General features: G+C 40.2%; 1 protein-coding gene across 1 annotated transcript in view; it reads right to left on the bottom strand.

Moving 5' to 3' along the window:
- Positions 1 to 26,923, bottom strand: part of tbc1d5 (TBC1 domain family, member 5) — a 331,916-nt gene that overhangs the window by 249,536 nt on the left and 55,457 nt on the right. Inside the window, exon 2 of the mRNA XM_078418008.1 lies at positions 16,023 to 16,095. The gene's annotated coding sequence lies outside the window, so the exon portion shown is untranslated. The remainder of the gene's footprint in view (positions 1 to 16,022; positions 16,096 to 26,923) is intronic.

Raw genomic sequence — 26,923 nt, 5'->3', positions numbered from 1 at the left:
TATAAACTAAAGTTAGATAGTAAGTCAGGAATGGCATTGTTAAGATACGTTAATAGGGGTGATTTCAATAGGGCGGATTATTAAGGATGAGAGCAAAGAAATTAAAGAGATCCGGTGGGATGGTAAGGGGGGAAATAGTTGACAAAAAATCCAGTTTAAAGCACAAAAGCAAGAGTGCCATGAGTGATGGGGTAATTACAAATCAAAGACACTCAATTTCTTTAGTCAAAGGGTTCCATCCTAAACTGGGTGTAAATATTCTGCAGTTACTGCTTCTGTACTTCTTGTGAAGAAAATTTGGCACAATGAGAAATCATAACAATGTTGTTAGTTCAGAATTATTACTTAACAATCCTAAACTAAAAAGAATGTAACTAATGAAAAATATTTTTAACATTCTTTTACTGTTGTCACACAGAACCAAACAGAACATTAATGCACCCATCCATTTTGACTCACATTAAAAACTTAGAAAGATATTTTAAAGGCTGTATCACAATAGTGTTTCTTAAAAAAACAATATATTTTAAATAATGAGCTTGATGTATTCATCATATCAAAGATAACTTTAAAATATAGAATTCTCACAGCTATCAACCAAATTAAATTTAAAAACGCTTTGAATGTTTCAAAATTGCATGATCTGATTAGCGTAAAGCAGTCAATAATAAAGTGCAACTTAATAAATCATGTGAATTTTTATTTTGTTGAAACCTTCACCAACTCCTAGCACCATCTGTTATCATCAAAACTATGTGACAAGATATGCTATATAATTAATAGGTAAACAACAATCTAATTAAAATGGACAAATACCCCATGTTCTTGCCATTTGGGAGCTCTAATTACAGGCTAAATTTTAAGCTTGAATTAAATATTTAAGCTGGAAAATTAACTTTCCCTCTACAGCCTTGAATACATTAATACAAATATGTGAAGTCATTTTCAATACAGTAGTTATATGCCAGAGAAACTTCCCTGTTTTGGTGGATTGTCCTGTGTTAATTATATATTTGATTACTCATCATAAAAATGCATTTGTTTCGAACACATTCAAGAAAAGAGGATACATTTACAATACATTTACATATACACAAATCTATTCTTATGGATATGACTTTTAGCCAGATTCAACATTCCAAAATCGGTACTGCTGCAATGATGGAACCACTTTAATATTTCAATGCAAGAGGCAACTTAAATTTTACACGTAACAAATGGTCTACATTTAATAGCAAAAACTAAAATAGGAATTAAATTATTGTATTTTTCAAAATGCCTCAATAGAAGCATCTTAGTTACATGTTAGCAAATACAACTAATGAATACCTGTTACAAGACGGAAATATTTAAGGTAATAAAATCATTAAAACAACCTCTTCTTTATAATTTTGCAATAATAAATCTCCTGTTTTATAGACTAATTTAAATGAATGCAAGATTTAAATAAATTGAAAAGGTCTGATTTTATTCATGTAAAGTCAGTAAACATTTCAAATTCATATAAGCATTAATGAGTGAAAATAGTATTCTGCCATGAAGTTTCCAAACACATTACATCTGCTCAGATTCAAAGGGTCAAGCACAGTAACAATTTGTTCTATTTTTGTTTGTAAAACTGCTTCATCAAGCGTTAATGACAACATTCTATGATGTCAAATCTTTTTCTTTCAAACAGTGTTAAAAGAACAGTATTTTAGAGTGTAGTGAATGTCTGGAATTCTCTGCCTTGGAGGGTGGTGGAGGCCAGAGCATTAGATACATTTAAGGAAGAGATAGATAAATACTTGAAAGATCAAGTAATTAAGGGCTGTCGGGAACAAACATAGAAGAGGAATTGAAACCAGCATACATCAGTCTCGACCACGTCACCCATTCCTTCTCTCCAGAGATGCTGCCTGTCCCATTGAGTTACTCCAGCTTTACATGTCCACCCTCGGTTTAAACCAGCATCTGCAGTTCCTTCCTACACAATGTCAGCCATGATCGTACTGAATGACTGAGCAGCCTGGTGATCTACTCCTGCTCTTTTTGTTTGTGCTCGTATCTTTCAGCCACACAGGAAACCTTTGGGAACAAACTGGCAAAAAGACTTCTGGGAAAAGCAGGAGTGAGATCTCTTAAGGAGATATTTTTCTTTTGTTGATCTTTGAAAAAGCTGAATGGACAAAAATTCACCAATAAAGCAAAATAAATTCTCAAAGTACTTCACAAATAACGATTTATTTTTGATGTGCAGTGGTATTTATATAAATATGGTAATCAAATATATTCTGGAGTCTCACCATAGTTCCTACATCAGTAAACTAATATTTGCACCAAAACAATGGAACCATAACGCATTGCTACATCTGTCAACATTGAAGAGACAGCACCCTGCTATGTCATATGATTTACCTAAAAGATAGAATTGTGTTGGCATTGCTTCAGAGATATTTCTCCTGGGCTTGAAACAAATCCAAAGTAACACAGATCATTCTCATAGTTTTCAATGATAATGACAAAAACATGGAAATGGATGTCCATCCAATCTCAGCAGAGAATGGATTCTCGATCATGGGCGATTCTCAGAGGGGAAAATACAACATGCCAGATTTTTTAGAAACAGCCTGCCAACCAAAACTGCTGCCTGTTGGCACCAGATGTGGAGGACCAATCTCGGTGGCAGGATTTGACAAAAGGAAAAGTTAGGAGATATCCAGAGACTTATGACTATTAAAATGCAATTAAATGCTCATATGAGAAATAGAAAGAATCTTTGTGCCTTCATCTTGGCTGATCTCTTTTCTGTCCAATACTTTTCTGCAATAATCCCATATCCCTTGATTCCTTTAATATCTATCAATCTTATTGATCTCTTGTCTGAATATACTCAGCAATTGAGCCTCCATAGTCCCCTTGATTTACTACTCTTTAGTAAAGGCATTTCTCCTCATGGCTAAGCCCTTATTTTAAGACTTTAATAATGAAAACAGAAAATGCTGGAAGCAGCACATCAGGCATTATCTGTCGAAAGTGAAATAAATTTAACATTGCAGGTCCGAGACCCTTCATCAGACTCTGTGCTGATGAAGGCTCCCCGACCTCAAACGTTAACTCTAATCCTCTTTCCAGAGATGCTGCTTGAACTGCTGAGTGTTTTCAATATATATGTTCCTAGTTATTACATTTTGAGTGTTGTCAATATTTTGTTTGAATTTCAAAGTCGCAGAATCTGCAGTTTAAAAATAAATTCTAATTGAAGATTGTGATTCCTGGTTATGGACATATATTTTATGAAATACTAATTTTGGAAAAAAAGGATGTTCTAAGTCCTTAAAACAAGAAATACATTTATGTCCCTCATTCTTCAGATGTAGAATGTCCAGTGAATTGAAAAGTTCTACGCCATGATAACTGATTCCCCAGTGTAACACCAGCTGGCAAATTTCAGCTTATTCTACCAACATAATACTTCAGTATTTTCACCAAACTCTTGGTTGTTAAAGATACAGAAGCATGCAAAAGTGATTATCTGAACTTTAATTGGAGTACTTAAAAGATTACTGGATAATTATTAATCACAGTGCAATTATTATTAAATATCAATAAAACTCACTATCAAGCATTCATCAGGCTTATTTCCAGCATCAAACAAAACACCATTAACAGAACAAAATCTCCACTGTGAACTTCATGGTGGAGCAACGTGAGCTGGTAAACCTTGGCAGTTACATATTAAGCCATCTAATTAAGATCACTGCCTGATAAACACACTAATATATACATTATAGATTATTCAATTTCAAAGCATCTTCCAGTAAAAGGAAAAGATCTTGCACTAATATGGTACTTTGTAAAAATTAATATTTGAAAATATGTTCAAATAAAACTAAATCACATTTGTACCAAGGAATGACACAAGAATAGAAAAAGGCAATGTGAACTTAACATAAAATCTTATATCAACAATTTGCCTGCAATAAGATATGTAATAAAATTTGGAGTTATTACTAACTATTCAGAGATAGAGATTGCAGCAAAATTAACTATAATTTCCAGATCATTTTATAATGAGGACTGATATTAAAATAAACAAAATATTATCCCTACCTAACAGTATTGTGGGATCTTAACTGCATGGACTGCAATGTTTTGTTTAGTTTAGAGATACATTGTGGAAACAGACCCTTCGGCCCAGTGAGCTCGCACCGACCTGTAATCCCCGCACATTAACACTATCCTACACACACCAGGGACAATTTACCCTTATACGAAGCCAATTAACCAACAAACCTGTACGTCTTTGGACCTTGGGGAAAACCCACGCGGTCATGGGGAGAACGTACAAACTCCGTATAGACAGCACCCATAGTCGGGATCGAACCCAGGTCTCCAGCACTGCAAGCGCTGTAAGGCAGTTACTCCATCGCTGTGCCACACTGGTTAAAGAAGGGCTCCAACATCGACAATCAAGACGTGTTGACAAGAGTCACATCACACGGATGAAAGGAAAAACAAAAAAGTTGCCAATTTAACGCAGGCCTGATCAGGAGGCCAAAAATAAAGGAGTACAGATATAGCCGCAGGTTATGGCTTGAAAGAAATGGAGGAGGGTGGGTGGGATATTGGGTGCAAGAATATGGTAGGAACTGTCAACAGTTCTAAAAGCAGCATGTTTACCAAGAAGGTCAGTGCTTATCAGCAAAAACACTGGATGGTATATGCGGTACATGATGAAAAATTGGATATGGTCAGCAATGTTTCAAATGAACTCAGAGTTTCAGAGAAGAGAGTAAACATGCAGGAACACTTTGGAATTATACAGTCCAGAGCAATTAAATGCATGAAAAGCAGAGAGTAGTGTTATGCTAAAGGGTAATATTTTTATTTGAGTAAGATGGGTTAAGAAATGGCAGATGGAGTTTAATCTAGATAATGTGAATTTTGGGAGCTGGAAAGAGTACAGAAGATTTCTGAAGATGTAGCCGTGATAGGAAGAGATTGGGCAGGCCCATCTCCACTGACCCTTGGGAATCCTTGGACCATGACCATTCAGGTGAAGGAGCAACATTCGGGAAAGTATTGAAAACCTCGAGTGCATGAATCAGAAATACACAGAAGCCCTAGATAACGCGTTTGCAAACTTACTAATCATGCCTTGTACATTCTCCTCAAAACTGGTATAAATCACACTGCTCGTCACAGGCATCCAGTTCAAAAAAAAGCCTTCCATCCTCTGCTCCCTCCATTAAGCTAATTCTCTATCCAATTAGCAAGATCTCCCTGGATCCTTTGAGATATAACCTTCCAAATCAGCCTACCATGCAGAACCCTTATCAAAGGCCTTGCTGAAGTCCAGATACGCAATGTCTATGACTTCTACAGCCTTGCCCTGGTCAACCTTTTTAGTTACTTCTTTAAATAATTCCATCAAATTCATAAGACACAATCTCCCACACACAAAACCATGCTGCCTATCTTTAATTAGCCCCTGTCTATCTAAATGCATATATACAGTGCATTCAGAAAGTATTCAGACCCCTTCACTTTTTCCACATTTTGTTATTTTAAAATGGATTAAATTCTTTTTTTTTAATCATCAATCTACACACAATACCCCATAATAAAAAAGCGAAAATAGGTGTTTAGACCCTTTACTCAGTACTTTGTTGAGGCACCTTTGGCATCGATTACAGCCTCAAGTCTTCTTGGGTATGACGCTACAAGCTTGGCACACCTGTATTTGGGTAATTTCTCCCATTCTTCTCTGCAGATCCTCTCAAGCTCTGTCAGGTTGGATGGGGAGCGTCGACGCACAGCTATTTTCAGGTCCTTCCAGAGATGTTCGATCGGGTTCAAGTCCGGGCTCTGGTTGGGCCACTCAAGGACATTCACAGGCTTGTTATGAAGCCACTCCTGCGTTGTCTTGGCTGTGTGCTTAGGGTCGTTGTCCTGTTGGAAGGTGAACCTCCCTCCGCCCCAGTCTGTGGTCCAGAGCGCTCTGGAGCAGGTTTTCATCAAGGATCTCTCTGTACTTTGCACCGTTCATCTTTCCCTCGATCCTGACTAGTCTCCCAGTTCCTGCTGCTGAAAAACATCCCCACAGCATGATGCTGCCACCACCATGCTTCACCGTAGGTATGGAATTGCCCAGGTGATGAGCGGTGCCTGGATTCCACCAGACGTGACGCTTGGCATTCTGACCAAAGAGTTCAATCTTGGTTTCATCAGACTCCAAGCGGGCAGTCATGTCCCTTTTACTGAGGCTTCCGTCTGGCCACTCTACCATAAAGGGTTGATTGGTGGAGTGCTGCAGATATGGTTGTCGTTCTGGAAGGTTCTCCAATCTTCACAGAGGAACTCTGGAGTTCTGTCAGAATGACCATCGGGTTCTTGGTCACCTCCCTTACCAGGGCCCTTCTTCCCCGATTGCTCAGTTTGGCCGGGCGGCCAGCTCTATGAAGAGTCCTGGTCGTTCCAAAGTTCTTCCATTTAAGAATGACGGAGGCCCACTGTGCTCTTCTGGACCTGCAATGATGCAGAAATTGTTTTATACCTTTTCCCAGATCTGCGTCTCGACACAATCCTGTCTCGGAGGTCTACGGACAATTCCTTTGTCTTCATGGCTTGGTTTTTGCTCTGAAATGCACTGTTAACTGTGGAACCTTATGTAGACAGGTGTGTGCCTTTCCAAATCATGTCCAATCAATTTAATTTACCACTGGTGGACTCCAATCAAGTTGTAGAAACATCTCAAGGATAATCAATGGAAACAGGATGAACCTAAGCTTAATTTTGAGTGTCATAGCAACGGGTCTGAATACCTATGTAAATGTGATATTTCAGTTATTTATTTTTAATCACTTTGCAAAAATTTCTAAACACCTGTTTTCACTTTTTTATTATGGGGTATTGTGTCACTTTTTTATTATGGGGCAGCTGCCTGAAAGACTGGTACAGGAGTTCATATAATAATAATAATAATAATATATTTATTTTATATAGCGCCTTAACACATGCACAAAGCGCTTTACAAATACAATTAACATAGAAACAAACAGACAAACAGACAAACTATCCTGACGGAAAAGCGGCGAATAATCAACGCCAGCGTCCTCTCACGTCAGGGTCCGGCAGTAGACATTAAAGAACACAAGACACACAGATACAATTTTTTACACAAAACAGCCATCACAGTGATTGCTCTAGGCATACCCTCACTGTGATGGAAGGCAAAGTCTTATCTCCTCCTCGTTCTTCTCCCGTGGCGCCACGAGGCGATCGAGGCTCCCAACCCCTTGAAGCCCCCACCGGGCGATGGAAAGTCCCAGGGTCGAGCCGAGCAGGCCGATGAAAGTCCTGAGCCCCCACCGGGCGATGGAAAATGCCGCGGCCGAGCCACGCAGGGCGATGAGAGTCCTGAGCCCCCACCGGGCGATGTAAAGTGCTGCGGCCGAGCCACGCAGGGTGATGAAGGGCCTGCGGGCGGGTTGATCGTGCCTCGTGCTTCGGGGCGGTCGAAGCTGCTACGGCTGGAGCTCCCAAAAGCCGGTCGCCAGCCAGGGACCTGCGAGCTCCCGATGTTGCGGTCTGCAGGGCCCACGGCCGAAGCCTCCGAGATGGTAAGTCCAGGCCCTGCGACCGGAGTCTTCGAGGTCGATCCCAGCTGGAGGCCGCCGACTCCACGATGTTAGGCCGTTGCGCGAACGGAGATACGACACGGTAAAGGTCGCATCTCCGTTGAGGAGGAGATTTAAAAAAAGGTTTCCCCCAACCCCCCCACCACCCCCCTACATACACAGAATTAAAAATAAAACAAAACGTACATTTAACATCAACAATGACAAAAAAACACAACAAAAAAACGGAGAGACTGCCGGTGAGCCGCAGCTGCAGAACACAGCCACGCCCCAATGGTATATGGTATAGTTGGAAAGACATGTTGCTTTATGATAAAGTTATTGGACTCGATTTTATTGATGATAAAAAAAAGAATTTAATCCATTTAAAAATAAGGCTGTAACGTAACAAAACGTGGAAAAAGTGAAGGGGTGTGAATAATTTCTGAATGCACGGTATCATTATATTATTGACAATTTGGGACTCAACAATAGTAAGCCCATTGGATAGAGAGTTGTGGGAAATGTTCTTTGCCAGGCATTTCTAAGGTTTGAATGTTACTTGCCACCTATCAATACATCTGGAATGTTTCCAGAACCTGCTGCATGCAGGCATGGGCTTCTTCATTTACTTTGTCATTTTGAGTGGTAGTTTACATTGTGCAGTTATCAAACGCCCCTACTTCTCACATTATGGTGGAAGAAAAGTCAATGACCAAACATCCAAATATGATTGGGTCCAGACATTCTCCTGGGACTCCCATGTGGTGTCGTGGAGTTGGGGTAATTCACCACCCACAACCACCCCGGTCGTCGTGTAAGGTATGACTCGAATGGTTGGAGTGCTTTCGCTTTGGTGCTCGCTGACTTCCAGGGCAGGGCACATTGACGCCATCCTCTGTCGAATGCTGATGATAGAATATTCACCAATTACCTGGAAGGTTGGAACTAAAGCAATTCAAGAAATTGCTCATCGTCTGAGGCAAACATAAGCACTTCAAACACTCATTTCACATGTAATCCTCCTCAATGTCCGACAATTTCCCCAAAAGGCATAACACCTTTTGGCAGCTGCCTGAAAGACTGGTACAGGAGTTACAGTATTTATGGTATAGTTGGAAAGACATGTTGCTTTATGATAAAGTTATTGGACTCGATTCTGTACCATCGACCCAGATTTACAAGTTCAAATTATATTGTGACACTGAGGGAATTTTAAATCAAATAATTAAATAAAATGTGGATCGTAAAAAGCTAATGTCAGTCACAGTAACAGTAAAATGACTGGACTTTCAGCAAAACCCCAATCTAATTCACTGATCTTCTCTACAGAAGAAAATCTGCCATCTTTATTCAACAGTGCTTCCCACAATTTTCACAGAGATGACTAAAAATGAAGGCCAAATATTAATGTCACACATATCATACTGTTTCTACAGTACAATTTCTCTAAATCAAAATCACTTAGAGAATGGATAATGCATGGAATCTGATCCCTAATTCCTGATATGTAGTGATCCCCATGTTTACCCGTGGTTAAAAAGTGTAATCTTTCAGGTAGTTGATTCAAACACAAGTTGGAGCGAATTGGTACAAAGTAGATGTGATGCAATGCAAATACAAAGCGTGCTTGAAATAATTGATCCAGAAATCCTTTATTAAGATAGATGCAAATTTCTAACCAAAAATAACAAATTTCTAATTTTATGTATTGAAGAGATAGCAATAATGCCACCGCTGCAAAATCTTCTGAATCTACAGTAAGGATACTCAAATTAATGCCAGTATCATCTCCCAGGTCAACAAATCTAGCAGAGGCCCTAATGCACATAATTAGCCCCATTGAGCAGGCTACAGGATTCCCTGGACCAACACCCTACTTCTTTAATAGAAATACAGTTTAGAGTTCTATCACAAAAAGAGATTATCAAGCAGACAGACAAAAAGATTCAAGGATATGCCAAAAAGCCTACTTGAAAAAATGTATATCTCCATTGACGCTTGGGAATCCTTGGCCCATGACCATTCAGGTGAAGGAGCAACATTCGGGAATGTATTGTAAACCTCAAGTCCATGTATCAGAAATACACAGAAGCCCCGAATTATGAGTAAAATAAATGGATCCACCCACCCACAAACCACCTACAGATGCATCTGCTGTGGAACAGTCTGCAGTTCTCACATTTGCCTCATCAGCCATTTTAGCACCCATAAATCCAGAGTGAAAGCAAATCATCCTCAATCCCAAGGGACTGAAAAGGACAGTGCCTTTTGAGTACAATCACTGTTATAATATAGGAAGTGCTGGAGCCAATTTGTCCATGGTGTGCACCTTTTAAAATGTATTTATAGATTTTTTTTCTACACACACCAGAAGGTAATTTTGGTTAATGGTTAAATCATTTGGTAGAATACTGGATGGAATTCTCCTTCACTACATCAAAATAGCACCAGGTGATCACATCCAATAACTAAAGGGGACAAGCAGACAGAGCCTGAATTTGCAATTGTATCATGGCTCATTTGTGACAACTCAGCATTCCCTCAGTTCTGCACTAAAATGTCATTTAGATTGTGTACTCAAGTTTCTGGAGTGGGATTTGAAACCACAATTTTCTGATTCAGAGGGAATTTGTGATTAATTGAGTCACGACTAACCAGTTCATCCAACACAGTGTAGAAACAGAGCACATAATAAAGCTGAGTGTTTATTAAATTTACTGTCTTTTCCATAATACAAACCTTGAAAAATATTTCAAAGTTAAATTAAACAATAGTTATGAAGCATGACAGTCATCTAGAAATTAATTTAACTTAGGTTATCTCTTTAAAATTATTTTCTAAAGGACCTGAATACAAAAAAAAAAATCACTTTTTCCTCCACCTAAAATATAAATAGATCTCTGCTTGAGGGAAGAATGGTGCTGATAAAACACCGTCGACAATTGTGAACTCTACAGCTTAAAAATTGTATCTGTTTTACCTTTATTGTTGATCTCGATGGATTTCTTATTAAAATTACATCAAGGCCTAAAACAAAAAAAAGAGCTGACTTTCAGGATTTGGGCTACAAAGTAGAGCATGCTGCCCATTTTTCCTATCAAAAAGCAACAAACCTTCATGTCAATGTTTTTTTGTTTACCAGAGATGACTGGAAAGCCATATGTTTTTTCTATTGTGCAAAGAAGAAATGACTCTCAGTCACTTGTGCTTCTGATTAGCAAAATGATTTATGCCACAATCACTAAAAAATGCCAGCAAGTGAATGAAAAAAGCGCACCAGATGCGCAAGTTGAAAAAATAGCAGTAGTTGCTACATTGTAATCACAGCTACCTAGCGCACTTAATTTGTTATCCACGTACAGTGTGTGGCACTCTTAGAAATGGCAAGTTTTCATTTTCTGCTTGGCAAAATAATGGGAAATAAATGATACATCTTATACTTTTTGCCATGCATGATTCAATAAATTAGGCACAGTTTTGTATTTAGACTTATCATCAGGAAGAGGCTGGCAAAGATCACAGGGATTAATTGCTTCAGAGGTATGTGATGCAGGTTTCCCTTTTCCCTGCATACTTGGTAAAGAAACAATGATTAATCACTGTTTAACCACTCTCTAAAGGGAATTGAGAGTTTGCCAAACCAGACCGCATCCTCATAAATCCAGAAGTTACATTTAGATTAGTTGCCAACAAAAATAAAATAGTGAAAACTTAGTCATCTTGAATCAACTTGAACCGAAACAAGTTACTTTTAAATAAATTGAATTAATTTATAGTACATATAAGACATTTCTTGCATTAGTTCTTACAAATTGTGTTACACACCATGTTTACTGCCTTGCCAAACAAAGTTTTGATATGGTCAGTATTGCTTGGTGAAACATAATGAATACATGATCATTTCGACTCAGCTAAGAACTACATTCTTAGTTTGTTGATATATATTTCAAAAAATCGTAAAGAATCAATCCTGAATGAGTGAAGAAAATATCTTGAAATTTCTTCTGTGTAAGTTTGCAAAGGCTACTCAGAGCTACTGGGAAAACCAATGTGGTTGGTGTATAATGGTTTGTACAAAGTTGTATAAGACATTGGTGAGACCGCATTTAGAGTATTGTGTTCAGTTCTGGGCACCATGTTATAGGAAAGATATTGTCAAGCTTGAAATGGTTCAGAGAAGATTTACGAGGACATTGCCAGGACAGGACTAGAGGGTGTGAACTATAGGGAGAGGTTGAGTAGCCTGGGGTTCTATTCTTTGGAGCACAGGAGGATGAGGGGTGATTTTATAGATGTGTATAAAATCATGAGAGGAATAGATAGGGTAGATGCACAGAATCTCTTGTCCAGAATAGGGGAAATCGTGGACCAGAGGACATAGGTTCAAGGTGAAGGGGAAAAGATTTAATAGGAATCTGAGGGATAACATTTTCACACAAAGGATGGTGGGTGTATGGAACAAGCTGCCACAGGAGGTAGTTGAGGCTGGGACTATTCCAACATTTAAGAAAAAGTTAAGACACGTACATGGATGGACAACTTTGGAGGGATATGAACCAAACGCAGGCAGATGGGGCTAGTGCAGCTGGGACATGTTGGCCGGTGTGGGCAAGTTGGACCGAAGGGCTAGTTTCCACACTGTATCACTTTATGACTCTCTATGGTTGAAGTCATACATAATGGAAAGCACCATAGAGAAAAATGTAAAACAAAAACGTATTTAAATTCAGAAGGGTATCTTTGTAATTATATTGGTCACACAAGGAACAACATAAGCAAAATGAATTAATTTCTTAAAACAAATTTGAACTATTATTTCCTTTAAAAGTGGTTGCAGTTAATTATTTCTTTATCTCAGTTTCCAAATTCACTCAACTTGCAATGACCATTTTCTTTGCATCACTACCTATCACAGAATGGAATTGTCACCAGATGAGTTAAGGGCTGCTGCCTCAGGCTTGCAGGTATGTAGCAAAACAAAAAAATAGATTATGCTTGGAGAATTTAATAATAATAATAATAATGCATTTTATTTATATAGCGCTTTTCATATACTCAAAGACGCTTTACAGAGATTTTGAGAACATAGGGAAATGAATAAATAGATAAATAAGTAAATAAATAACTGAACAGAGAAAGGAGACAGAAGGTGAGGTGACCTTCAGTGGTTGAAGGCAGTACGGAACAGGTGAGACTTCAGCGATGTTTTGAATGTGGTGAGTGTGGAGGAGTCTCTAACGGTTTGGGGTAGTGAGTTCCATAGGGTGGGAGCAGCGATGGAGAAAGCCCTGTCCCCCCAGGATCTGAGTTTGGTCCGGATGTGGGGGGATAGGAGATTGGCAGCGGCAGGTGGGAGTGTGCCTGTGGAGGAGGTCGGTCAGGTAGGATGGGGCCAGGTTATGGAGGGCTTTGTAGGTTATGAGGAGGATTTTGTACTGGATTCTCTGGGGGATGGGGAGCCAGTGGAGTTTATAAAGGACGGGGGTGATATGGTCACGGATCGAGGTGTGTGTGAGTAGACGGGCAGCGGAGTTTTGAATGTATTGAAGTTTATTGATGATTTTTGAGGGTGCGCCATAGAGGAGGCTGTTGCAGTAGTCCAGACGGGAGGTGATGAAGGCGTGGATGAGGGTTTCTGCAGCTGTGGAGGAGAGGGATGGACGGAGACGGGCAATGTTTTTGAGGTGGAAGAAGGCTGTCTTTGTGATGTGTTTGATGTGTTTGTCGAAGGAGAGGGTTTGATCAAGGATGATTCCAAGATTCCGGATGTGAGGTGAGGTGGATACTGGGAGACCATCAATGTTGAGGATGAAGTTTTGGGTGGATTTGGTGAGCGTTTTTGGACCAATGATGATGATTTCAGATTTGTTGCAATTGAGTTTGAGGAAGTTTGATTGAAGACAAGATTTTATTTCAGTGATGCAGTTTGTCAGTGTAGAGTGTGTGGTGGGGGAGATTGACTTGGTGGAGATGAGGAGCTGGATATCATCGGCGAAGCAGTGGAAGTTGAGACCATGACGGCGGATTAATTGACCAAGGGGGAACAGGTAGAGGATGAAGAGGAGGGGGCCAAGGACTGAGCCTTGGGTGACACCTTGGGGGAGGGGAGCGGTGGGGGATTTACAGTTGTTAATGGAGATGAACTGGTGTCTGTCAGAGAGGTAAGATTTGAACCAGGATAGGGCTGTGCCGGTGATGTTAAGGGAGGTTTCAAGTCGGGTGAGGAGAATGGAGTGATTTATGGTGTCAAAGGCGGCGCTGAGGTCAAGTAGGATGAGGATGTTGAGGTTGCCAGCGTCGGAGGAGAGGAGAATGTCGTTTAGTGATCACTAGACGGGTGTACACCCGTTGGGTGCAAATCTCTGCTGCAGGAGGTCCTGTGTGCGCGGCTGAGGGAGGGGGGGGTGATGGGAGGGGGGTGATAAGAGGGGTTGAGGAGGGATGGGGGGCCGTGGGCGGCCGTGAGCGGGCGAGGGGGGACAGGGAAAAGCCACTGACCTCGGCCCCGTTGCTCCTGCAGGCCTCTCCTGCAGGCCAGGCATGGACCCGAAGCTTCTCCTGCAGCTCGGCTGCAATCGGTGGTGACGGCATGGACCCATTGCTGGGCGGGGGCTGTCCCCCGGGGCCTTGGGAGGGCGAAGGGGGACAGGGAAAAGCCACTGAGCAAGGCGCCGTGCGTGGAGCGCGCTGCGATCGGTGGCGACAGCCATCTTGATGGACCCTCTGCTGCTGCCCCAACATCGAGAACATGTTTCCTGCCTCTAGCGTGTCCAATCCCTTAATAGTTTTATGTTTCAATAAGATCCCCTCTCATCCTTCTAAATTCCAGTGTATACAAGCCCAGTAGCTCCATTCTTTCAACATATGACAGTCTCGCCATCCCGGCAATCCCGTGAACCTATGCTGTACTCCCTCAATAGCACGAATGTTCTTCCACAAATTTGGAGACCAAAACTGCACACAATATTCCCCGTGTGGTCTCACCAGGGCCCTGTACAACTGCAGAAGGACATCTTTGCTCCTATACTCAACTCCTCTTGTTATGAAGGCCAACATGCCATTAGCTTTCTTCACTGCCTGCTGTACCTGCATGCTTACTTTCAGTGAATGATGTACAAGGACACCCAGGTCTCGCTGCACTTCCCCTTTTCCTAATGACACCATTCAGATAATAATCTGCCTTCCTGTTCTTGCCACCAAAGTGGATAACCTCACATTTATCCACATTAAACTGCATCTTCCTCAAGCATCTTCCTACTCACCCAACCTGTACAAGGCACCCTGCATGATCCTCATAGCATCATTCTAACATAAAAGACAGGGAACTCTGTGGACAATTTATAAGATTAATACAAATAAATTCATCATGTTGAGGAAGCTGGATAGTGTACCCTTGTTTGGTGCATTATACAATCGTGCCATTTCATGCTAAAACCCTACCTTGTCTACAAGAAAATAATAAGCCTAAAGTGGAATCAATACTTAACGGCAAAACGAACAAATTAATGATACGGCAGCAACACACATTGTGGCTGCCAAAGTGGAGAGAGGCTGCAATAAACTAAAGACACTTCTGATTTGGAAAAGATACCTGGACATGCCAGGAGGGTGCTCTTGTGTGCCATAAGAGTCAGAAGATATATCACAGTCTCTCCACTAGTTGCAAAAATCCACATATAAGCAGTGCACAAATACATTTTATGTTCTCACAAAAATAAAATCAGGGTGAGCTGTAAACCACTGAAAGCAGTTGTAAAAATGTCATTTCAGTAATTGAACAAGGATTAATTTGTTGATACAAAAAGCTGGAGTAACTCAGCTGGTCAGACAGCATCCCTGGACAAATTGAATAGGTGACGTTTCAGGTCGAGATCCTTCTTCAGCTGCCTGACCCGCTGAGTTACTCCAGCTTTTTGTGTCTATCTTCAGTTTAAACTAGCATCTGCAGTTCCTTCCTACACAGTAATTTGTTGCTATCTTTTACCCAGTGTTGAAGGACCTGGAATTAGCATGTGAGTGATTAATAATTTTCAATTTGATTCCTCCATTTGATTATTAAAAACAAAATATGACAGTTTCTAACAGTCTGACATTTAAAAAAGAAAATTAAAGGCTGAAATGGGCACAGTCTGAATCCTTATGACATTAAGTGCTGGGAAGTCACTGGCCCAATTTATTGATGCGCATTGTTTAATCCAAAAATGATCACAAGAGATTACCTAGTTTTGGTTGATTTGCACATAAAGATCCAATTTCAAGACTACAATATTTTGATCTTCAAAGTTCACGTCACACAGGCAATGCTATACACTGTTCAATGCTTATGACATGCCCACAGTAAATATATTTTGCAAAATATCAGTTTAATTAACCTCCAGCTTGCAAAATAGACTTCTAATTGGATACAAGCGAACTCACCGGTGGGTAAACTTGACTCCAAATCGATAAGTAATATCTGATTTAACACTTCATGAACTCAGTAGGTCAGCACCTAAAAGATGAAAATTATGAAAGCACATTATTCTGCTGCCAACCAGTTTCAAACTTGTTTTTAGTTAACCCATTAAGTTTTCTTGATAAAAATGAGCAGTACTTGAAGCAGCCCCACAAATAATTTTAAAATAACAATCCATGGACCTGGAGACACAAGGAACTGCAGATGCTGGAATCTTGAGTCGAACACACAATGCTGAGGAGGTCAGCAGGTCAAGCAGCAACTGTGGAGGTAATGGAGAGGCGACTATTCAGACTGAAGAGGACGGCCTCAAAATGTCATGGCCCAATCCCTCCACAGTTGCTGCCTGACCCGTTGATTTCCTCCAGCACTTTGTGATTAACCCATGAACACATGAACTTACGTACACAAAAGTTAATCGTTAATTCTGAATAATCATATTCAGCAACAATATGCCATCAGAGAAATTTTATGATAAAACATTGCAGTAACAGATATTAATACTGAAAGTATTTCCCATATCTTTAAGAGATTACTTTCTTGATTCACTTCAACCTTTTAAACGCATCCAAAATCCTGCAATTCACATGCAATTCAATGGCTCTGTTTAAGGTGTTGGCTCTGTTTAAGGTGTTTCGTCGAAGGTGATTTAGGAATCTTAGTGTAACATTTTTCAATGCAGGAAGACCAGGATACCTCATTCACGGGTAAAATTTAATTCACATTGTTATCCAAATGTAGTACCAAGAAATTAGAACTAAAGAGAATTACCGATGAAAGGTAATTCTGAAACATTAATTGTTTCTAGCAAAAGGTGTCTGATCTGTAGGGTAATTCCAGCATTTTCTGCTTCAATGATGAAAGCGCAAAATTAAATACAATTTTGATTAAAACATGCAAAATCATAGATTAACTAGCGTAGTGTACTTGTTCTGCCAAAATAATACAAAACTCACGAATGCAAGGCACAGAAATTCCTCTAAGTAGCATGTGGAAAGATGTTAAAACAACAGTACAAATATGAACAACAATAACCAGTGTTACCCCATCACATAAATTGCATGCCATTCTTGCCTGGCCATTTTAAAAGCCAACTTAATTTGTTTAAACTAAAACCTACTAATTTTTTTAGTCAATTTTTTTGGAAAGTGGACATTGGTGGACAGCATTTATTGCCAATCCCTTGTTGCTCTTGAAAAGACTGAGATGAGCCACCTTCTTCAACCACTTATTTGAGTGATGGTTACTGTTCCCTCACTTTGGGAATTCAGCACTTTGGTACCTTTTTAGACCAAGGCTATAAGGAAGCCTGGAGCCAATGGTCCTGTCGAAAGCCAAAATGGATATCAATGAACAGATCATTGGGGAATAAATACAGCCCAATAATTTCGTCAACTACCCTTTTTTGACTATTGAAAGTAGATTGATTGGACAGCAACCAGCCAATTTAGATTGGCCCTGCTGTTTGCAGATGGAATATAACTAGACAATTTTTCACAGTGTTGGGCCGATGGAGTATTATAACTGTACTAGAACAGCTTGGCTAATTCTGGAGTGCAAGCAGAGTACTACAGCCAGAATGGTCCCATTGCCTTAATTGCATTCAGTCCTCTCAGACGTGTCTTGACATTACATAAATAAATCGAATAACAGACGATTGGCTTCAGCAGTCATGGAAATCTTAGAAGGATATTGAGATGGAGCATTCAGCTAGGATTTCTGGTGGAAGGCTGCAAATGTTTCAGGCTCTAATTTGCCACAAAAATGTTGGGTTCTGTCATCTTTGAAATAAACACATTGTTGAAGTTGTTGCTGATTAGCTTTTTAATTGTTTATTGCCAGTTTTATATTTAATCGTTCACAGAATGTGGATGCAGCTGGCAATGCTGCCATTTATTATTGTCCATCCCCAATTGTTCCTGAACAGAGAAGATATTTGCAGGCCAAGCACATTGGTAGTCTGAAGTCACAAGAAGGCCCAGATAAGAATGGCAGGTTTCCTTCCCTGGAGGAGATTACTGAATCAGATGGACATTTATAATAGTCCAATAATTCTACGATTACCTTTACTCATCTTGGCTTGTTTTTATTCTAGTCTTAATTACTTGAAGTTAAATTCCCTGGCTGGAATGATAGGATGTTAACCCGTGTCTCTCAATCAGTGGTCCCAAATTTTGGCTGCTGATCGAATAATATAACCCCTATTCTATTGCAACCATAAGTGACTGGGAAAATGATTATATTTGATATATGTTCTCAGCCCCTTTATCATATTCTTTATATACTAAATACCGTTCGGCCAAATTCTGTTCTAACTCCATTTACACGTGGATTCCACCCATGGTGGGCTGGATCTCAAACAGGAAGGGGATACAGGAAGGAGATAAGAGAGCTTTGTGACTATATCAAGACAACAACCTCCATCAGCAAAATAAAGGGGCAAATCATCAGCTTCAGGAAGTACAGTTTGCATCAATAATGCTGAAGTAGAGATGGTAAATCAAATTCCTAGAGGTAATTCTCACCAACAATTTGTCCTGGCCCATCCACATTGATGTTACAGCCAATAAGCACATCTACTACAAAGACTAAGGAAGTTCAGCATTTCTCCAATGTCTCTTGCCAATTTCTAAAGATGCAACATGGAAAGTATCATATCAGGATCCCTTGCAGCTAGGTTTGGCAACCGCTCTGCCCAAGATAACAAAAAAAATTCCAGAGAGTTGTGGTTGTAGCCCAGTTGCAAACCAACCTCCCCATCATCTCCATCTACACTTCACGCTGCCTCAGGAAAGCAGCCAACATACTCCAAGCCCGATTATCATACCCCAGTCATTCCCCCTTCTCCATGCCAAGCAGGAAATAAAAAAGCTTCAAAGCACTGTCCACAAGATTCAAGAACAGCCTATTCTCTGCTGTTATCAGACTCTTGAACGCTTCTCATAAATTTGATCTGCCAATCTACCCTGTTACAGCCCTTACACTTTTAATCTTATCTGCACTTTCTTTGTAGTTGTCACACTCTATTGTGCAATCTTTCTTTTTTGCATGACCTGTTATACTCATGTATGGTTTATGTTTGTGTATGGTCTGACCATGCATGGAATGCACACAAAAATCTATTGATTAATCCCAAAGACCTTCTGACAACATGAAATGGAAATGCCAGATATACTCAACAGTTAAGAAAGTATCTGTGAAAAAAGAAAGAATTCTCTGCCTCAGAAGGCAGTGGAGGCCAGTTCGTTGGATGCTTTCAAGAGAGAGCTGGATAGAGCTCTTAAGGATAGCGGAGTGAGGGGGTATGGGGAGAAGGCAGGAACGGGGTACTGATTGAGAGTGATCAGCCATGATCGCATTGAATGGCGGTGCTGGCTCGAAGGGCTGAATGGCCTACTCCTGCACCTATTGTCTATTGTCTATTGACCATTTTGGTCATGACTTTGCATCAGAATATAATGATTTAAGTTTGTCTAAGAGTTTACATGTGGAATTTTGCCTTAAATGTGCTTTCCATTATTGTGGGCATGAAGATGAAGCACATCAGATATTCTCAGAGATTTCTAAACAAAGAAATCTGAAAGTTAATGATTAAATAATAAATATTGAGGAATAAGTGGTTTTACTATATAATATGAATAATCAAAAACCCTTACTTATGTCTGTAAACTTGCCAAGAAAAGGTTTAAGCCAAAGGAATCACCAAGATGAAGGTACTACTGAATTATGGGAAGTCAAAGTTAAAATTAATTAAAATCAAAGGATCCGATAAATAAGAATAAATTACTGCTCATGTAAAAAAAATCTCAAAATTCTTCACAGCAATGCGTAGAGTGATTAACTTCTACTTTTCAGGCAATAATGGAATAAGTTTGTGATATTGCATCATTTAAATAAGTATAGATAAAGAAAAGAGTAGCACAATGGAAGAATTGGTGACAGCTTCAGTGACTCAGCTTCAATCCTGACCTCCAAATGCTACTCTATGTAGAGTTTGCATGTTCTCCATGTGATCAAGTTGGTATCCCTCAAGTGTTTCAGTTTCTTCTCACATCCAAGATAGATGTGCTAGTTGGAAGTTTAACTGGCCACTGTAACTTGCCCCTAGCATGACGATGCCCGATCAAATCTGATGGGAACACAGAAGAGTGTTTTGCTTAAAAAAGGTGGAATTAATGTAAATTTGCACAGTTGTTGGTATGAAGTCAGTTGTGCCGTAAGACTGAATAATTTTATAAATGAGAGGAAAAAATAACAAAAGGGGAAGTTCTATGATAGTTAGTTTAAGATTAAACAACAAAAGAGATAAAGGTACCAAGCAACAGAACGCACTAATAGAACAATCTGACAATTCAAGAAACTAAAAATAGGTCAAATTCAGATCAGTTTATTACATCAGGGTACAATGAAATTCCTTGTTGGCATGAAGCTCAGATACTCAGTATACATGACAATAGACAATAGACAATAGGTGCAGGAGTAGGCCATTCAGCCCTTCGAGCCAGCACCGCCATTCAATGCGATCATGGCTGATCACTCTCAAACAGTACCCCGTTCCTGCCTTCTCCCCATACCCCCTCACTCCGCTATCCTTAAGAGCTCTATCCAGCTCTCTCTTGAAAGCATCCAATGAACTGGCCTCCACTGCCTTCTGAGGCAGAGAATTCCACACCTTCACCACTCTCTGACTGAAAAAGTTCTTCCTCATCTCCGTTCTAAATGGCCTACCCCTTATTCTTAAACTGTGGCCCCTTGTTCTGGACTCCCCCAACATTGGGAACATGTTTCCTGCCTCTAATGTGTCCAATCCCCTAATTGATCGACAATGATCGACATAACAATGTGCAATAATGGACTAACTGATTGAGAAAGAGTTAAGAGTACATGGCAGCACCAAGGAGGGAATGTGAAAGAGTTGACTGGATCAGGAATCTGATACGTCAAGAGGAAGTATGCGGAAGTAGCAAGTAAATGATTGCTAAATGAAAACAATTTAAAATACTTCCTTAACTAAAATAATTTCAATCAATTGAAAATGAGTGTGACCTAAATCTGCTTTTATTATGTGGGGCCTTTTTTCAACAAAATACACTCTTACATGATTTTGATCATAGTTCGGCCAACATATTGGAAAAAGAAATTACTCAAGCACTAGCATCTATATTAGTCTGCAAACCTCCCATGGAACTAAAATCGCATGACATGACTTGCCCTTACAGACTTTTAAAATAGTTAGAGAAATTTTAAAACTGGAATAAGTCGATGAACTGAAGATGGTACCAACTGCATTATTTATGTACTGTCAATCCAATCTAATGCAGTTTAAATCTTCCCAGATGGCAAAATGCATTATTAATGCACAATTTTAATGACTGGAGTTTATGTAGTTTATTTACACACAGTAAATAGAAGGGAAAGCAGAGCAACATTGATATTTTGTCAGTCCACTCTCGCTGCTTTGTCAATAAGTCATATTAAGCATGTATGCAGTTTTATTTTGCTCTCCTTACCCTATCCTTTTCTCTCTCCCTCAGTTCTGATGAAAGGTCCCAGACACCTCCAGATTTAGGGACAGTTTCTTCCCAGCTGTTATCAGGCAACAGAACCGTCCCACCACAACAAGAGTGCAGCCCTGAACTTCTATCTACCTCACAGAAATCAGAAAAGTTATAATATTGTGTATTCAGCCCATTGTGCTTGTTTCAAGGGAAAAATTCCAGCCACTTCACTTTCTCAGTGAAAATATTCTCCCTCATCAGCCTTCTAATCCACATTGTTTCTGTGCTCTTTGATTTTTGAACCCCCAATTTAGGAACAAGTTTCTTCTTGTAATTCTATCTAGATCCTTCTTAATTACAGCTGTCCTCAGTTTCTACCACTCAAAAAAAATCATCTGGCAATACCCTTTTAAATCTAGAACATCCTCTCTGGTACAACCATAACTCTCCTATTAGGCGAAGTGCCGGAAACTATAAGCTGTGTTTAACATTCGATGTAAACTAATATTGTATTCCCACAGACTAAACTGCTCTTATAGTACATTTATCATCTATTCCCATACGCCTATCAACCTACCTACAGACCCATCACGCTAACTTTTGGGATCTATGGGTATACATTTCCATGTTCCAATAGTCCTCGACTCTTCCACTTAACAAATATTCACATGCACCCTCAAATTCATCTGCAAACGACTGCAGACTTTGCAGACGACATAGCTCTCCTTTCACACACACACAGATACAAATGCAAGAGAAGACGGACAGGCTCTTACAAGCTGCAACAAAACGGCCTTACACCCAATACAGCAAAGACACAGGTGATGAAGATCCACTCCAAAACCAGCAACCCTATCCTCATGCACAGCACTGCCCTGGAGGAGGTAGAAACATTCACATACCTAGGCAGTGTTGTGGACACCACCGGAGGGGCAGATGCAGACATAAAAAGCAGAATCAATAAGGCTAGGGTGGTGTTTAACATGCTCAGGAAGATCTGGAGCTCAAAATACATCTCAATCAACACCAAAATACGCATCTTTAATTCAAATGTGAAGCAGCTAATGCTGTATGGATCAGACATGGAAAACAACAAAACACACAACAAACAGGCTGCAAACATTCATTAACACCTGCCTCAGGAGAATACTAAACATCTGGAGGAGAGACAAAGTAAGCAATGTGGACCTGTGGAAAAGAACAAGCCAGGATCGCATTGACTTACAAATTCGAAGGAGAAAATGGAGTTGGAATGGATCCACCCTCAGAAAACCTGCCACAAATATCACCCGGCAAGCCCTGAAATGGAACCCGCAAGGAAAAAGGAAAAGAGGTCGCCCCAGGAACAGCTGCAGAAGAGGTGTCCAGGCAGAAATGTCTGGGAGTGGGCTCAACTGGGGAGATCTCGAAAGAACCGACAACAACTGAGTGAGGGGAGGGGAGGAGGGGGGAGAGAGGAGGGGGGGACAAGAGGGGAGTGGAAGTGGGGGGGGGAGAGGGGGAGTGGGGAAGGGGGGAGAGGAAAGGGGGGAGAGGGGAGGATAGGGTGCTGCACCAATGCAGTTGGTTTGGGCCCAACTTGGTCTGGTAGGAAAATAAAATGCTTCCATTGGCAAGGAAGATTTATAACCAGGGGAAATATTTTAGATACTGAGCAAAAAATCAGCTTTACTTTGGCTATGGTTGTTATATAACATGGGTTATGCATCAACTTCCTGGCAGTGCCTTTCTTATAAAGGCTGTAGTTGTAGTTTCCAGTGTCACATCAGAGATTTGAATGCACAGTGGCGCACTGTCCAATCTGGTATGCAAGGTACTGTCAGAGGTGCAATATTTTGAATGAGATATCAAATAAGACCACATATGTCCTTAAAGTGGATTAAAAAATCCTCTTGATACTACTGATGTTATCCTTTTGCCTTCTCCCATCATTTATCCTTCAATTTAGTTTCAATGTAATTAATATATATTCTGTAGTTTCTGTTGTCCATTTGCTTTGTGATGCAGAGAAATAATGGAGGTCATAATAGTAAATTTGTAATGAATATGGAATGACGTCATGCAAAATTTCAACTGGCTATCATAGTTGTGCCCTTGTGCTTCCCCATATGATTTACTGTGCTCAGGATGACAGATCTGTTTCCAGAATCAGAGTAAAAAGCAACAAAATCCTTGGTCTGAAAACCTTGGTATGGAGAAGGGCCTTGACCCAAAATATCACCTATTCCTGTTCTGCAGAGATGATGCCTAAACCCCTGAGTTACTCCAGCTTTTTGTGTCTATTTTCGGTGTAAACCAACATCTACAGTTCCTTTTATTCACAAAATGCTGGAGTAACTCAGCAGGTCGGGCAGCATCTCGGGAGAGAAGGAATGGATGACGTTTCGGGTCGAGACCCTTCTTCAGACATCTACAGTTCCTTCCTACACAAAATCCTCAAAATATTTTGTACATCATCTGGGATTTGAGGAGCAAAAATAAAACAATCGCAATTTGAAGGTGAAGCTTTCCTCGGAATTAAAGAAAATAGAAGAAGTTCTACTTTTGCTTTTGACCCTACGTGACCTACCTGCTTTGACATTTCAACGCTTTGCTCCAGATTTCTACCCTTGGTCTTTATTGTTCTAATGCTCTTTATTGTTCTAAACTTGTACTTCTTTTTCATCAGTATTCACCAAAAAGCTTACACAAATAATAAAGTAATAGTTACATGCTACTCATTTGCAGATTGCACTCTATATTTATACTCTGGTTGTAAAGATGGAATCATGTTTTATTATTTCGCAGTGTATAAACTATAGTTGTATATCGGTTCAAGATTCAAGATTCAATTTAATTGTCACATGTACCAATTAAGGTACAGTGAAATTTGAGTTACCATGCAGCCATACGAGGTGAAAAGCAACAAGACACACAGCGACATAAAGTAAAATTTAACATAAATATCCACCACAGGGGACTCCACATTCCTCACTGTGATAGAAGGTAATAAAATTCAATCATCTTCCTCTTTGTTCACCCACGGTCGTGGCTGTTGAACCATCCGCAGTCACCGCTGCCGACAGTCTCAGGCCCTTGCGTCGGGATGATCAAAACTCCAGCATCGGGACGGTTGAAACATTCTCCGCAGCATGGAGCTCCCGAGTCGGCATCTTCGTACCAGAGACCGTGTGCTTCACGATGTTAAAGTCCACAGGCCCCGAGGTTGGAGCTCTCCACAGTCGATCCTCAGCAAAGGATCGCAGCTCCACGATGTTAAAGTCAGCGCTGCGCCCAGGGCTTGAAGCGCCGGGCCGGTCTCCAGGAAAGGCCACCAACTCCTCAATGTTAGGCCGCGAGTGGACGGAGATACGATACGGTGAAATATTGCATGTCCATCGAGGTAAGAGATTGAAAAAAAGTTTCCCACAATTTCCCCCCCCCCCCCCCCCCCCCCCCCCCCCCCCCCCCCCCCCCAACATAAAACAAAACTAAAAAACACTAAAACATACTTTAAACACATACTTAAAATAATAAAAACAGTATAAAGGACAGACAGACTGCTGCCGAGGCAGCCAGTGCTGTTGGTGCCACCCGATGGTAAAGGACCCAGCGGAGGGAAAATAATGCAGATATTTTTACCTGCTCTGTTATACTTTTCTTGGTGCCATAATTTAAAATGTATTTGTTCTTATTTTAGGGATAATGATCATGGAATATTGATTTAAAAAATCATGCAGATACTAACTTAAATCTTGACCTAGTTTTAATCACTTAGCAAATTAAACATTTCTATCTTGAATTTAAGCCTTCGTCATGGGATGTATTTGTAGACAAAGTAAATTAATGTCAGTTTATGTATGGTCTTTTTTTATATACTTCACTGGATTTCTCATGTAAATTAGTGGCAACAGAAACTATCCATTTGAGAGATTGTTCGTATGAAAATATGAAATTGCACTTATACCTTGAAGCACATTGTGTACTGTCCAGGGAACATTCTCTTGTTTTTCTGTCACTTCTGTTGATGGTTACTGGCTGCATTTGACATGAAAATTTAACACAGTGACTTAGAATATTCCGTATTTCAAATAAAGAACCACCTGAAATGTGCTTTTGCTTATCTTGAGAAAAAAGGACAGTATTCCTTTCACCACCTTTGCAGGATATCCTTAAGTGTTTATAACAAGTGAAGTACTCTAAGATTACTTACAGTTGTAATGAATAATTTAGATTACTTTAGAGATACAGTGCGGAAAAAGGCCCATGAGAAAACCCATGCAGGTCACGGGGCGAGCGTACAGACAGCACCCGTAGTCAGGTTCGAACCTGGGTCTCCGGTGCTGCAAGCACTGTAAGGCAACAACTCTACCGATGCGCCACCTTGCTGCCCTAGCAACAAATTTGCATTCAGTAACCACAATCAGCAACTTAATAGTGATCGTATGCTCTGTTATATTGTAAGAAATGTTGATTGGACAATAAAAATTGGAAAAGGCACATGGGATTTATCCACAGCTCTTCTTCAAAATACTATAGATGAAAAAGTTGCCCATTTGGAAGGGCAAATAGGGTATCATAGGGAAACCAGCCTGATCAGGTAATTGATGTTTCAGTGGAAGAGTATTTTGCGAACAATGATCACAACTCCACACGTTTTAAGATAGTGACGAATAAGGATAAGTCTGGACTTTGGGGGAAGGCATTAAATTGTGGTAAGACAGATTTCAACACTCTTAAGCAGGAGCTATTGAGTCATTTAAAGACGTTGATCAAACTGACATATTCCAGTGAGGAAGAGGGACAAGGATGGCAAGATAAAGGAACCTTGGATGACCAAAGAGGTTGTAAATTTGGTCAAAAAGAAACATATATAAGATGCAGAAATAGTTGATTGCAAGATCTTTAAAGCATTGATGTAGGATTTTGGGGTCCAAGTGCATAATTCCCCAGAAAGTGGCAATGCAAGTGGATAGTGGTAAAGAATCTGCTTGGTATGCTTGCCTTCACGTGCCAGGACATTGAGAATAATAATCAGGAAGTCATGTTGCAGCTTTATTGGACTTGAAGAACTGTGTGCAGTTCTGGTCACCCAGACAGGTTCAGAGGAGGTGTACCAGAAAGTTGCTGCATTAGAGTGCATTCGCTATGGGAAAGGTTGGACAAACTAGAACTGTTTCACAGGAACTTGAGAGGTTGAGGGGAGACCTGATAGAGATATATAAAATTATGAGAGGCATAGATAGGGTAGACAGTCAGAAATGTTTGTCCAAGGTGAAAATGTCAAATGCTTTAAGGTAAATGGGACAAATTTTAATAGAGCTGTGCAGAGCAGGATTTTTTTTCAGAGTGATGGGTACCTGGAGCTGCAGATAGAATGGTATTTA

Source organism: Rhinoraja longicauda, chromosome 2 (genome assembly GCF_053455715.1).
Source record: "Rhinoraja longicauda isolate Sanriku21f chromosome 2, sRhiLon1.1, whole genome shotgun sequence".
NCBI classification, from domain to species: Eukaryota; Metazoa; Chordata; class Chondrichthyes; order Rajiformes; family Arhynchobatidae; genus Rhinoraja; species Rhinoraja longicauda.
Note: the sequence above shows the minus strand (reverse complement) of the source record. Positions and strands in the feature narration are given on the sequence as shown.